The 15954-nt window shown below is 40.6% G+C and overlaps 1 long non-coding RNA gene across 2 annotated transcripts; it reads right to left on the minus strand.

Annotated features, from left to right (window-relative positions):
• Positions 1–2938: 2938 nt before the first annotated feature.
• Positions 2939–15285, minus strand: LOC147017415 (uncharacterized). Of its 2 annotated transcripts, XR_015049490.1 has the most exons (7): positions 15230–15285; positions 14642–14703; positions 14443–14504; positions 14227–14288; positions 7566–7623; positions 5382–5439; positions 2939–3958 (listed from the first exon to the last, which is right to left on the minus strand). It is a non-coding gene; the product is annotated as an uncharacterized LOC147017415 (long non-coding RNA). The 2 variants fall into 2 exon arrangements; XR_015049489.1 differs by lacking the exons at positions 7566–7623; positions 14443–14504.
• Between the last annotated feature and the right edge of the window lie 669 nt (positions 15286–15954).

Here is a 15954-nt window from a genome sequence, read left to right on the forward strand (position 1 = left end):
ACGCTTTTTTTGAATTCCAATTTTAAAAAAATCTGAAACAATACAAAATAACCAACTGATGATGGATTACTGTTAAATGGCTAATAATGGATTTTATAAGGTAATAAAATGTTGCATTTTGACTGTCGGTTGCCATGGAAACAGCATTTTTGGAGTGGAATTGCCAGTTTTTAATATATCTTTAAAAAAATTCTATTGCTGGTGCTGGTTCGTGCTTACATTTATCCGGAAAGAAAGTCACCATCAATGTAATCAGTCACTGACGTATTTTGTTCCATTAGATTAACTGCTGTATAATAGGATAGGATTAGGTTAGCTTTGTGCCCGGGGGTTGGAATTACAGAGGGAGTCTATTTGGAGTATCTATTTAGTTTACTGGCATGTAGTTAGTGCGTATTGTTGATTTCCCACTCATCTCTGCTTTTATTTTATTCAGATAATCGTACGTCTTCGTAGCGGTTTTTATTTTGGATTCTGATAAAGTTCTATCATTGCAACATTTACCCGCATCTTCCGTTTAAATCACACAAGTTTAGGTCAATAAATTAGTCAAAGAAAATAAGGATGTTGTTTTTCTCATCTGTTTGCTTTTTATGGTGATGAATGTTATTTGTGCCCTTGATATGGCCCAAGACGTAGGCACAGCCTGAGTTTTATAGGCTGTATCACGTATGATAGATTTGACATTCATGAGCTGACGATTTATTTTTATATTTGCAGGACCAACAACATGATGGATGAAGTACCACTGAGTGGCAAGGATTCATGCCAGACGAAAGGATCAACGAACTGGATAAAATGTGTCCTGTGCCAAGATAATTCTTCCCTGAAAGGGTCCTTGGTGTTGCAACCAAAAGTCGAGTCGTTCTGCCATTTGATAGAGACAATACAGGAGTGAGCCACTTTACAGGATGGTGATTATGTACAGATTCATAAACGACTTGAGGGGATGTCAGCAGAACTGTTGCAAAATGAGAAGGCTGTCTGGCACCATGATGCACTGCACTGATAACATGCACTGATCTTTGCATGTGCAGCACTTCGTGTGAGAATGACGAGGACTCAAACATTGAACAGCATGACCACGATAGTGATGACTACGATGGCAATGATGAGTGACATTAGAGGCAGTCATGCCAATTGGCTACAAACTCATATTTGACATTAAGTACATTTCACTGATCACCATATTGGGTCGTCGATCGAGTCGTAAATTTTTTTTTTCGAAAAAAATTTTTTTTTTTCGAAAAAAAAATTTTTTTTTTTGATATACCCTTATTTGTTGGTCGTGGTGTCGGTCTGTCCGTGTGTGTGTTTGTCGGGGGTTTTTGACCCCCTTGCAGTTGTTCGATTTTGATGAAATTTGGGTGGTAAGACCAGTTTATGACCTCGTTGTGCCGCGTAGGTACTGGTTGCTAACGCCCCTTTGCTTGCCTAGCAACGGGACTTTGAAATTTTTGGAAAATCATAAAAAAAATTTTTTCGAAAATCAAAAATCGGGCCACGAGTGACTGTGGGCAGTACATTCAGCCATATTGTCAAAAATTTCCAGCCGGATCCTATGAAAACTGTCGGAGAAGATAGACTTTGAATGAACCCTGGTCGAAAACAATAAAAAAAACGAAGTTCGTTATATCTCAGAGACTGAGTCAGATATACATGAAACTGGTATGGTAGGTTCATGGTATGTCCTAGTTATGTGTGAGAAAGAACCATTGCTATGGACCCCTCCGTTGCCTAGCAACAGCCGACTACCCATGTCCGCCTACCGGCTTGTTCATGCATTACTTGTTTCAAGATTTGAAAGCAATACATTAAATAAACAGTAATTTGACAAAATGATAGCCGTTTCCATGGCAACCATTGCTCAAAATACAGATATATGTATTCTATATTAAGAACTGTCCTCGAGTTAACAATTATGCATCATCAGTTGCTTGTTTGCGATTAATTTTAAATTTTCAGAGCTGAAATTTAAAAAAAACGGTTTTTACCCCAAAACGACCTATTTGACCACATTATATGCATTGAAAAAATGTGAAACATGGATTTTCTGTTTTGGTATTGTTTAAGCTTTCCAAAAATGTTGGGGTAAGTTACTCTCCAAAAAATTCCAATGAACGTCAAATTATGGACACAAGGAACCTGACTATTATGGAGGAGATGCACACATTGACATTTATCCTCCTTACAATAATTCATGGACCGGTGTTTGTGTGTTTGTTGCGCTACTCCTCCTACAGGTCTGGGCTGATTACATCCAGATTTGTTACAAAAGGATCAGCATGACCCCAATTGATGTATAGGGGTGTTTTTATCTTTGCCTGTGGAGTCCTGTGGACGGGGTGGAAGGGGTGGGGGGGGGGACGCAAATTATCTATGTGTATCGTGTGGTGCCACCTCCAGGTGGTAGAGGGAATTACAAGTCCCCACCCATTACAGTACAATATTCCTGTCTCCACGTTTTCCAGTGCAGTGAGTTGTTTTAAATTTGAAGCAGTTGGTATATTTCTGCTTCATGTACGTAACCCAGGGGTTTTTTTTTTCTATACGGAGCTGTCATTTGGCTATACACCGCCCAAATAAAGATATGCATCAGAAGAAAACGTTGCATGCTTGGATCATAGTATGGGCACCCTGCTAGTTATAGATGAAACCTGCACGTGAACGAGTCTTTTTTTTTTTCTTCTTTTTTTTGCTCAATTACACTTTTAAAGTTCATTCCATTCAAGGAGTGCATTGTGGCACAGCACCAGCGTTTTAGCAATGGTCAACAACCGGATGTGAGGGGGAGGGTGAGGAACAACAAAAAGTGGGAACACCTTTTCCTGTGAGATTGAGCAATGTTGTGGAGTTTACTGTTTGTGAGCTGCAGACTTTCTTTTAATGACCAATATATGTGAAATGAATTTGGAGATGAGTAAAGTATTTCCCTGGTGAATACACACCAGTGAACAACTTAAAGACAATTTGATTTTCTGAGATTTTCACAAAAGGTAACTACCCACTTAGAAGTTAAAGGAAATTATAGCCAGAGGTGAAAAATGGTTACACCATTTGAGCTGTCTCGACTGGGTTTGATTCCTGACCCGACTATAAACTGTTCAACTGAAGGTGATTTTGTCAGGAACTTGTAATGTTCAGGATGCCGGCACCAACTCACCTATTCTTCGTGAAATGCACCATGATATTTTTAACGACCATTGACTCATGCTAGCAGATGGGACACCCAGCTTAACATCCGTCCGTAGGACAGTGCACTTTGTGGGACCACACTGTGGCTGTGAAGCACTAGTCAATCAGTTCATAGTTTGGTCAGGAATCAAACCTAGTCAAGAGCTGAAAAGTAGGTACACCACTGTGCCATGTCAGAACTATTCACACAAAATGAGACGGCAAAAGCTCAATGGAGAGAAATCACAATTTATAATTCAGTAAATGTGCCTACTTCAGTCAACTCACAGAACAATTGAGGTGATTACTTATGAGTCATAGTAGCAGTTGGCTTGGTGCCACCCTCTCTCCAGCAAATTTCCACTCACCACAGAGGTGTCTTTCTCCAACTGAGCTACGGAACCTCCTCCTCTCCATACCCCACTAACCCCATAACCCATATAGATTCGAGACAATACTATAAAATGCCCAACTAATTAACTACCTTATTGCGAGTTCACCCATCATGCCAGTTGTCCAAACTTCATACAAGAATTGTCCCAAGATTGCTTTCTTACATGACATCATCATCTCTGGAAGGATTCTGTTAAGAGTTCGAGTTCAGGATAGTAAAATATAGCTATTCGATTTCAGGAAGGCAAACGTTCAGGGTATAATTGGAGGAAATTGGGTGATGTAGATTGGAAGACTCTAACAACAGGACAATCAGCATCAGATAAACGGGAAACCTTCAAGGACCAAATGTATGGAGTGCAGAGTAAGTACATTCCAATGAGGTGTAAAACTAGAAACAGAAAGAGGTCAGGGTGGTTGAGTAGTGAGATAAGGAATGCTATCAAGGAAAGCAGAAGGCATTCATTAGGGATAAAATAATGATACTGCAGTCAGACTGATGTATCAGTTTATGAATAAACAGGCAAATCAAGAAAATAACTCGGCAAGCCAGGAGAGTCGGAGGACAGGCTAAGAATATTAAGCATAAATGCAAGGCATTCTTTAAGTATATTAGGGGTAAAGAACAGATTAGGACAAGTGGGGGCCCATTGAGAAAGAGCACAGGGAGAATAGTGTCTTTTGTATACAGTCGAGGCTCGTGGAAAAGCTAGTACACTGAATGGATCAGGACGTAACTGACAAAACCAGGGTATGGAACACACATGCATGGGGTGAACAAGTTGGACACAGAGGATGCATAGGGTGGACAAGATGGATACAGAAGGAGACTCCAAGGAGGGAAAATTGGAAGGAGGGATTTGGGTCAGTTAACGAGGTCAGGTCAGGTCAGGTATGGGAGCATGTGTTGGAGCAGCATAAAGAATGAAAGGGTTAACCCATAAAGTGAGTCGAGCTACCATCATGGCCGAAACGTGTATGCAAATGAGTTTAAACTGACGTCAAACCAAAGACCGAATCATGACCGTCACTGCAATAGAAAATGCCCTGGTAACTGATGAAAACTTGCTTCTAATTGGTGGAGAAAGCTGATGACATTGCCACACCGATTTTAAATGCGCCAATCAGCTTTGTTGGTTCGCGGGCGCCAGCAGTGACCACTATTTTCGTTGTGTCTGTGTGTCTGTCTGTCTGTCTGTTTGTGACTCTCTCCAGAGCATAGCTCCATGATGTTTGATGCGATCTTGATGAAACTTGGATACAAGCTAGATATCATGGTCTAGTTGTGTCTTTTTGTATGAGGGGCATCCCACGCCTCTTGTGGGCAGAGCCACGCCCACTTGAATTTTTTTCCCGATTTTTTTCTCGCAATTTCATTTTCTAGAAGTTGTGCGTCATGTCCATAAGTACAACATATAAAAAAAATCCGATTTGATTTGGTAAATTTTGACGGAAGAGATAGGTTTTTATGGTAGGACTTTCTCAAAAGCTTCCACTAATTCAATTGTACCTATTGTGGCATTGTTCAATAAAGACTGCGAACCATCGTCGCCTCCCAGCTAGTTTTGCATCTCACTCTGTAAGCGCTCTCAGAACATTCACTCCAGATAACACTCACAAATCGCTCTTTTTTTCGTTCTCTTGGGCCTCCACTTCTTCCTCTGCTTGCGCATTCTCCTGAGATCTATTTTTTCTTTGATCTTAAAAGTTATAAACCTACAATGTAGCTTATAAATTATATTCCTATAATTTATAAACTTAAATTTCGATATCTCTGTGAATCAATTATCAGAATCATCATGGAAGAATCTTACCGAAACGAGCTGAGGAAACCCCCTCTTCTTCGTCCTCGCTCAGGTGTTCTCCTCAGATCTATCATTAAAAAGAAAAAATTATCATGCAAGTTACAAGTTATAATCCAAATTATATTCTTATAATTTATAGCGAATGTAGTGAGCTTCATACTTAACGTGTTCACGAGAGAATAGGAAACAACAACAACAACAACAACACAATACCCTGGCAATTTGGAATCCGTGTGTTGGCTATGACCCTTTTGCTTCCGTTTTTTTTTTTTTTTGCATGGGGAATGATGCATGCCGGGAGATAAAGGCATCGTCGGAGACGTGAAAGACCCAAATATCAGACATGGTGTATATTTCCTCCACTGATTTTAATAAAGATATCTCCCGCATCATCAAAAAATAATTTTTAATCATGATTTACATTGTTTGATCGCTGATCCCGAATCCAGGCCGAAGTAACCAGAAATTGCGTATACAGTTGTGAACAAGTTATAGGTGAAGTCAGAAGCGAATGTAAGAAGAATTCTACGTTCGCTTCTCGTATTTATTTTTTTTAGATGAGATCCTATTCTAGGCGGTGTAGTTGTTGTTGTGAGGGTAATGTTGAGGTAATATATTTTTTTCCAGATGAGATCCTGTTCTAGGCGGTGTAGTTGTTGTTGTGAAGGTAATGTTGAGGTAATATTTATTTTTTCAGATGAGATCCTGTTCTAGGCGGTGTAGTTGTTGTTGTGAAGGTAATGTTGAGGTAATAAAGATATCTCCCGCATCATCAAAAAATAATTTTTAATCGTGATTTACATTATTTGATCGCTGATCCCGAATCCAGGCTGAAGTAACCGGAAATTGCAGCATCAAATGTAAGAAGAATTCTACGCTCGCTTCTCGGCTTTGGCTATTGGTTCACAAAAAAAATATTTTCACGAAAAAAATAAGTGACCACTATATTCATGATTGTTGTGTGTCTGTCTGTCTGTCTGTCCCGAGCATAGCTCCGTGGGTTTTGATCCGATCCTGATAAAATCTTGGTGGGAGGTTTATATCATGATCTAGTTGTGTTTTCCTGAGAATGGGCATGGTGTGCCCATTATGGGTGGAGTCATGCCCAAAAAACATGTTTTTAGGGGGTAGCCAATTTCAATTTGCATCTTCTCCTCGGGGATTTGTCGAATCTGACAGGGGTTTCAGTATTTGGTGAGCCCAATTGCACCTGCAAAGCCCCACGGAGCTCGATTTTTCATTTTCGTCGCAAGGTCAAGGTCACAAAGTCACGAACTTAGACAATTGTGAATTGTGTTTTTTAGGGGGTAGCCGATTTCAATTTGCATCTTCTCCTAGGGGTTTGTCGAATCTGGCAGGGGTTTCGGTATTTGTTTAGCCCAATGGCACCTGCATAGCTCCACAGAGCTCGATTTTTCATTTTCGTCCCAAGGTCAAGGTCACAAGGTCATGAACTTAGAAAATTTCGAATTTTGACATAAAAATCATATGACCACCCAAACTTTGAGAGCTAGGATGACAATATTTTTTATGCATAATCTTGAGGTCATTCCCCACCTAAAGTCTTGAAACCATTTTGCTCTATCTCGAACACCTTGCCCGTGGCGCCCCCTTCAATTTTGATTTTACGCTGATTTCATCAAAGTATGGATAATCTGAGGAGTGCGAAATGCCATAAAGCCTATATGACATTATATTGTTCCTGGAATGTTCCAGAGGAAGTTTTGCACCAAAGGTCATAATCCTTGACCTTTGACCTGTAAAGTTCACAAAGGTCAAATTTTCAAAGTTGTAGGAATTGAACCGGATTTTCGACCTTCTTCGACGAACTCCCTCCAATAAGCTATAGCACGTATCCTGTTTCCTTATTTTAATGTCCACAACATTGTTTTGTGACCTTTAAAGGTTATGCAAAGGTCAAATTTTTCAAGTTGTTGAACGAAACGGGTTTTCGACATTTTGCAGCTAATAACCTGTCACTCGTACCACATCATGTTGATCATTTTTATAACTTGGTCAAACATTATCACATTGTCTCATCCTTGACTTCTGAAACAATCTACATCCTCAAATACCGCCCGTGAACCATCGTCGTCTTCAGACTTGTTCCATATTAAACTTAATTTTGTACACATAAATTTTGATATCTCTGTGAATCAATTAATTATCAGAATCATCACGGAAGAATCTTACCGAAACGAGCTGAGGAAATCCACTCTTCCTCCCCTTCTCTCAGGTGTTCTCCTCAGATCTATCTTAACAAAAAGATTTATCATGCAACTTTCAAGTTATAATCTAAATTATATCCCTATAATTTATAATGAACATAGTGAGCTTCATACTCAACGCGTGCACATGAGAGAATAGGAAACAACAACAACAACAACACAATACCCTGGCAATTTGGAATCCGTGTCGTCGGCTATGACCATTTTGCTTCTGGTTTTTGTCATGGGGAATGATGCGTCCTGGGAGATAAAGGCATCGTCGGAGACATGAAAGACCCAAATATCAGACATGGTGTATATTTCCTCCACTGATTTTAATAAAGATATCTCCCGCATCGTTAAAAAAATAATTTTTAATCGTGATTTACATTATTTGATCGCTGATCCCGAATCCAGGCCGAAGTAACTGGAAATTGCAGCATCGAATGTAAGAAGAATTCTACGTTCACTTCTAGGCTTTGCCTACTCCATATTAGCGAACGTAGTGAGCTTCATACTCAATGCGTGCACATGAGAGAATAGGAAACAACAACAACACAATACCCTGGCAATTTGGAATCCGTGTCGTCGGCTATGACTCTTTTTCTTCCGGTTTTTGTCATGGGGAATGATGCGTGCCGGGAGATAAAGGCATCGTCGGAGACATGAAAGACCCAAATATCAGACATTGTGTATATTTCCTCCACTGATTTTAATAAAGATATCTCCTGCATTATTAAAAAATAATTTTTAATCGTGATTTACATTATTTGATCGCTGATCCCGAATCCAGGCCGAAGTAACCGGAAATTGCAGCATCGAATGTAAGAAGAATTCTACATTCGCTTCTAGGCTTTGCCTATTCCATATAAAACTTAATTTTGCACACTTAAATTTTGATATCTCTGTGAATCAATTGTCAGAATCATCATGTAGTGGGGCAGATTAAACCAGTATCCCACAAGAATCTTTCAGTTGATGGTACAAGCTCCAAATTTGGTATACATGTGCTCCAGGACCCATTCTCTCAGAAAAGTACGTTACCCACGTTGAAAAACAAAATGGCCGCCATTTTTCAAGATGGCCGTCTCATAAAATTGGAAAAAGGGTTTTCAGTGCTACACGTCTATAAATGGGAACATGCTATTGATCCAATTGTTAAATAGATTGTATTTTGACTGGAGAAATATTCGAAAATGGTTACCAGTTTTCAAGATGGCGGCCATTGCATGACTTAAAATCAGTACTTTTGTAGCTGTCTTACAAAATTATCACAGATATTGCTGGGCAACATCTGTGATCATGTATTGAGGTGATGCGGTCAAGCTCTATTACATTATGTGAATAAGAGTGATGTTAAAGCACAACCAGGGCACACTGGTGACATCACTGCTGTGAGACTCAGCATGGGGTTCAGTGTCGGCTTTTGTGTACTACTTGTAGCTGTAGTTTGTAGTATACTTGAGTGTCCCAAATGCTATCTAATAAGCCCCTGTATATATTTCAGCTAGAAGTATAGCTAGTTGTAGTATTACACTATTAGATAGCCGTGCCTGAATTGACAGGATGTGCCAGCGCGGGAGAGCCGAGCCAAGGGTAACGGGGCTTCAGTTACCTGGAAGGTGTACAAATCGCATGGGATTTAAATGGCACTGGATGAACGATCGGGCTCGGTGTAGGGTATTTGTATGTATGAACCGAGTTGCATCCCATATCTCAATGTGCTTATGTATTTTGTACGGTTAGGTGGTAAAAGGATAAACCCTCGGCCTTAACCTGTTCAATATGTCCACTAATAATCCGTTGAGTTGTACTCCTAACACTGACTGGAGGAAGTGTTGCCTCTGTCAGACTGATACAAAAGAAGAGTTGAAGTCTCCCCCAACCCGTTATGAGTGTAGTTCTGATGGTTACTCCATTATAGCAAAAAACCTACCACAGTTTCAGGCAATCCACCAGTTACCGATCAGGCTAGACCCATCCAGATTGGATGAAGGAGGTGGTATTGAGGATACACTGAGGCGAATTGTGCCAAGTACCACCAAAATTGTTGCAAAATGTTTGACAGCTATAAACTTGAGCGTGCTACGAAAAGAGCAGCTGAAATTCAAAATGATCCAGGAGAAGGGCACTCAAAAATGCGAAGAACTAGCATGGAAGTGCAACTGTGTTTCCTATGTGAAAAGATACAACCAAAGTCAAAGTTGCGACAAGCCATGACCATGCAGCTAAATGAGAGGCTTAATGAATGTGCTCGCAATCTTAATGATGGCAATATTTTGGGTGTCTTGAGCAGTGGAGATGTGGTTGCCCTGGAACTGAAATACCACTACTCTTGCTTAACAGCTCTGTATCATAGAGAGAGGGCACACATTGCAGCCAAGAACAAAGAAAAAGTCCATTCATCCCAAGAAAAGGAAGTCTTCCCTTTGGTGTTCTCTGAACTTCTTACCTATGTCATTGAGACAAGAAGCAGCAGTGATGGGCCTGTTTCATTTCGACTTGCTAACTTGGTGAGTCTTTACAAGAAAAGACTTGAACAATTTGGAACAGATATACCTGATGTGAACTCTACCAGACCGAAAGAAAAGCTTTTGGCAGAGATACCTGCGTTGGAAACCTACAAGGATGGACGTGATGTTTATCTGACATTCAAGAAGGATGTAGGTCCTGTCATGTCAGAAGCATCAACCTACTCTGATGCCATCATTCTCGCCAAAGCTGCCAAGATATTGCGTAGGCACATGCTTGATCACAAATGTAAATATGAGGGCAATCTTCATGAGACTTCAGCAAACAATTCATAACCTCCAGCTTTGCTCCAATTTGTCAGCATGATTGAGCATGGAGCAGATATAAAGTCTCAACTGAGGTTTGGAGCAACTACAACTGACCTGGCTATGGCTCAGCTCCTTCAATACAACTGCTTTGCCAAATACAAAGAAGGTGCTGCCACACACAGGCATTCCAGAGACAGAGAAACCCCATTTCCGGTCTACATAGGGATGTCTGTTCATGCTAAGACAAGAACGAGACACCTAGTAGAAATGCTCCATGACCATGGTCTCAGTATTCCATGTGATCGAGTACTCGACATATCAGCTCAGCTGGGAGATGCAGCTGTAGCCAGATATGTAGAGAAAGGTGTGGTTTGTCCTCCCAAACTGAGGAAAGGTCTTTTCAGCACATCTGCGATGGATAACATCGACCATAATCCCTCTTCCACAACGGCGACCACATCATTCCATGGAACCAGCATATCCATCTTTCAACATACAACATCAGGAAATCGAGGAGAAGTACGGGAACCAATTATAATTAAGAATATCAAAGTAAAGAAAGTCCCAGAAATCCCCGACTCATATACAAATGTCTTCCTGCGTTCTTCACAACAAAGAACCCTTCTCCTCCCAAAGGCAAAGTTACATATGAATCTCTGCCAAGTCTCTCCCTAACCAATGAATATGAGTAGTTGCAGAAGATTAGCCTCACACAAGAAGTACATGACAATGTTAGCATCACTTGGTCAGCCCATTATGCAGAGAAAAAGAGAGGTCTTGCATTTGAAGTGAGTATTACAGCACTTCTGCCCCTCCGTGATGAAGCTCACTCAGTTGCCACTGTAAGGCACTCCATGAACAAAGTCAGGGATACTATTGCACACCTCAACCCAGGACAGGTCCCTGTCATAACCGAAGCCCAGCCTATTTATGCACTTATCAAACAAGTCCAGTGGCACTGGCCTGACCTGTATGGTGAGGATAAATTTGTTGTCATGTTTGGGGGCCTCCACATAGAGATGGCTGCTTTAAGGTCTCTTGGAACCCTACTTCAAAGCAGTGGGTGGACAGGTGCTCTTGTGAAGTCTGGGGTGGCTTCTTCTGGAATGACAGAGTCCTTTCTTTCTGCCTCAAGTGTCACAAGAACACGCCATATGCACCAAGTTACAGCGTGTTGCCTCTACATGCTCCAAAAGGAAGCATATGAGTATCATTGTGTAGAAGAGAATGAAGAAGTTCTGGATTTTGATGACTGGTGTGAGAAACGCAGAAAAGAGAGTCCTCAATTTAAATTCTGGGATCTTGTGTTTTCAATGGAATTGGTGACGTTCTCGTTGGTCAGGTCTTTCAGGGAGGCCAACTTCGGTTTGTATTGTGAAGCACTGGCTGTTCTTAATCCCCTTGTTCTTTGCAAACAACAATGTGAACTATGCCAGATGGCTTCCCATCCATGTTAGATACATGGTCACTTTGGAACACACTCACCCTGAGGTCTTTAATGAATTTCAACTGGGAAATTTTATGGCACACAAGACTAACAGGGAGTTTTCTGGCTTGGCCATTGACCAAGCACATGAACAGGCCAATGCAGTAGTGAAATGTGATGGTGGTGCCATTGGGCTTACTGAGGATCCAGCTGCACTGAGTAGGTGGATGGTGTCTGGACCAGAAGTTAGCGTGCTAATATCACAGTATGAGTTGGCGTCACTGGCCAAAGTGGCAAATGAAGATATCATGCACCATGAGCAAACCAGCCTTTCTCAGAAATCCTTCTCTGACAAGGTCCTGAAATTGTTTGGTGAAATGAAGGATCTGGGCAATCCTTTTCAGGAAGAATCAAAAGATCTGCTCACATTGGACTCAAAAACCATCGTGCATCCCAGTACTGCTGAACTTGTAAGGACTCACCTTGAGAAAGGTAAAGTTGCCTTCCGAGAATTTTTCAATGGTCTGGGTGACGGAGCTTCCTTCTAGAAGCCCATCAAAAAGAACAAAGCAGACTTCTTTCGCCAAGAGGCAGCTGCAACTTCTGGCGACATGAAGCAGCAGGTACTCAAAGATGATTGCCGTCTGTTCTCACAACTCTTTATATCCTGCCAAGCATGAGAGTGTGATCTGCTTGAGTTTTTCCAACATGAAAACCAGTCTTTCCCTGCAGCGCTGAGTGACAGTGGGAAACTCCACACTGATCAGAAGTCGTAACTTGCAAAAATTCTGGAAACTACAGTTACTCCTCCCGACACTAGACCAGGATGTGATGTTGTTATCATTGATGGGTCCTCTCTTGTGTATTCATTGCCGCCAAAGACATCAAAGACCTTTGAGGAATATGCTTTCCGAGATGTGGTTCCAAAGATTCAGATGTACTCATCAAATTTCGTGAGGACAGACATAGTTTTTGATGTTTATTGGACTTCCAGCCTGAAGGCTGAAACAAGATCAATGAGAGGCAAAGGGGATAGACGCCGAGTGATGGAGAAAACCAAGCTGCCACCTTACTGGAAAAGTTTCCTGAGAGACAACAACAACAAGACAGAGCTCTTTAGGTTCCTTGCTGATAAGATAGTGACCATGTGTCCTGACAATGTCGTTGTTGTGACCAAAGGAGATCAGGCTCTTTCCAAAAGATCCATCAGTCTTGATGGCTTAAGTCCTTGCAACCACGAGGAAGCCGACTCCAGAATCTTCACTCATGCTCTTCATGCAGCCAAGCAACAGATGACGTCTGTGTTGATTAAAGCATGTGACACATGTTCTCGTTGTTGCTACCCTCCAAGACGCAGGCATGGAAATGCTGTGGGTTGAATTTGGCCAGGGTCAGTTCATTAAGTGGTTGCCAATTCATGACATGGTGGTGAATCTTGGCCCAGACAAATCCAGTGGCATGCTGTTCTTTCACGCCTTCACTGGCTGTGATATTCTGTCAGTTTTTTGCAGAAAAAGCAAAAAAAAAACTGCATGGCAGGCATTGGAGGTTTACCCTCATGTGACTCCCATCTTCAAGAAGTTAAGTCAGTACCCACCAGTCGTGGAAAATGCAGACTACAACGTCCTTGAGAAGTTTGTCATCACCATGTATGACAAGAACAGCACTATGGACAAAGTGGATGAGGCAAGACTGGACTTGTTTGCTCGGAAGCAAAGGTCTTATGATGCCATTCCACCGACAAGCACAGCTCTCATACAGCATGTCAAACAGTCTGCCTACCAAGCAGGCTGCATGTGGGGCCAGGCAACAGTGTGCAAAATGCAAACTGAAAGCCCTGCTAACTGGGGGTGGCAGAAAGATGGTGAGGTCTGGCAAGTCTTTTGGACAACCCTTCCACCCATTGCCCAGAGTTGTCAGCAGTTAACAAAATGTGGCTGCAAGACGGAATGCCGAGGGCGATGTAAATGCTATCGCTTCCATCTCAAGTGTACAGAGTTGTGTGCATGCAAATGTGAGGACTAAATGATTGACTAATCCACCACGTGAATCAAAAGATAATAATTTCCTGCTGTATATGCTATATTATTCTTTATTTTTTTTTCTTTTTGCAAAATGTAGCTAAAAGAGCCTGTCGTCATTTAATTCCGGCCATATCATCTAAGTTTTCAATAATTACGATTTTGTAAGTGCAGAAATGGATTTTTCTAACTCAAAAACATATTTCGATGCATAGAACGTTAAAATAGCATTATTTCATCAAAATTTAGCTCAAACACAGATTCAAACCACTTCAAATGGCGGCCATTTTGTTTTTCAACGTGGGTCACGTACTTTTCTGAGAGAATACGTCCTGGAGCACATGTATACCAAATTTGGTGCTTGTACCACCATGTGAAAGATTATTTCAGTAGTCTGCTGCACTAATGGAAGAATCTTACCGAAAAGAGCTGAGGAAACACCCTCTTCTTCCTCTTCGCACGCGTGTTCTCCTCAGATCCATCTTAAAAAAAAAAAAATTTATCATGCAACTTTCAAGTTATAATCGAAATTATATCCCTATAATTTATAAACTTAATTTTGTACACTTATTTTGTATTCTTAAATTTTGATATCTCTGTGAATCAATTATCAGAATCATCATGGAAGAATCTTACCGAAACGAGCTGAAGAAACACCCTCTTCTTCCTCTTCGCACGCGTGTTCTCCTCAGATCCATCTTAAAAAAAAAATTATCGTGCAACTTTCAAGTTATAATCTAAATTATATCCCTATAATTTATAAACTTAATTTTGTACACTTAAATTTTGATATCTCTGTGAATCAATTATCAGAATCATCATGGAAGAATCTTACCGAAATGAGCTGAGGAAACACCCTCTTCTTCCTCTTCGCACGCGTGTTCTCCTCAGATCGATCTTAAAAAAAAAAATTTATCATGCAACTTTCAAGTTATAATCTAAATTATATCCCTATAATTTATAAACTTAATTTTGTACACTTAAATTTTGATATCTCTGTGAATCAATTATCAGAATCATCATGGAAGAATCTTACCGAAATGAGCTGAAGAAACACCCTCTTCTTCCTCTTCGCTCGCGTGTTCTCCTCAGATCCATCTTAAAAAAAATTATCATGCAACTTTCAAGTTATAATCTAAATTATATCCCTATAATTTATAAACTTAATTTTGTACACTTAAATTTTGATATCTCTGTGAATCAATTATCAGAATCATCATGGAAGAATCTTACCGAAATGAGCTGAGGCAACACCCTCTTCTTCCTCTTCGCTCGCGTGTTCTCCTCAGATCTATCTTAAAAAAAATTATCATGCAAGTTACAATCTAAATTATATTACTATAATTTATAAACCTAATTTTGTATTCTTAAATTTTGATATCTCTGTGAATGAATTATCGGACTGATCATGGACGAATCTTACCGAAACGAGCTGAGGAAACCTCCTCTTCTTCCTCCTCGCTCAGGTGTTCTCCTCAGATCTATCTGTAAAAAAAAAAAAAAAAAAAAAAAAAATCATGCAAGTTACAAGTTATAATCTAAATTATATTCCTATAATTTATAAACTTAATTTTATATTCTTAAATTTGGAAATCATAGTATATCGGAATTATCACCGAAGCATCTTATCCACACTCGAGAAAACTTTCCATTAAAAGCCTCTGTTGTGCTCGGACGCTTTTGAGCTTTCTCAAGCTAAGGGACTATTCTAAACATTCATTACGGATATAACTACGCTGAAGGGACCTACACGTCGTTAGTGCACATTTACAATCGTGCTTTCTCAAAATCGCAACAATATTATGATGTCACTTGCAACTAAAACCATCATTACATCATCGAACTGGTATTTCAACTCTCCCAATGGCACCCCCTCGTCCCCCCCCTCGCCCCCCTGCATCCCTTTTAGTATGCCAGTGGATAGAAGACAGACCACCGACCTTACTGCGATGGAAAAGTAAGAGACTCAGCGTCAGTGTGGGAGATTACAATGATCTCGGAGGCCTTGGTTTCCACAGCATCAAGCTGAACAAGATGTGAGGCAGGGGAGCCAGTCCAGAGGGGAGAGCAGTACTCCATCAAGCTGTGGATGTAGGGCTTGGAGGTGGATAGGAGCTGAAATGTACCAAGATGTAATATACTCGATAG

The sequence above is a fragment of the Eptatretus burgeri genome, chromosome 11, assembly GCF_056783735.1.
Source record: "Eptatretus burgeri isolate ZD-2024b chromosome 11, Ebu_testis_v1, whole genome shotgun sequence".
In the NCBI taxonomy this organism is placed as follows: domain Eukaryota; kingdom Metazoa; phylum Chordata; class Myxini; order Myxiniformes; family Myxinidae; genus Eptatretus; species Eptatretus burgeri.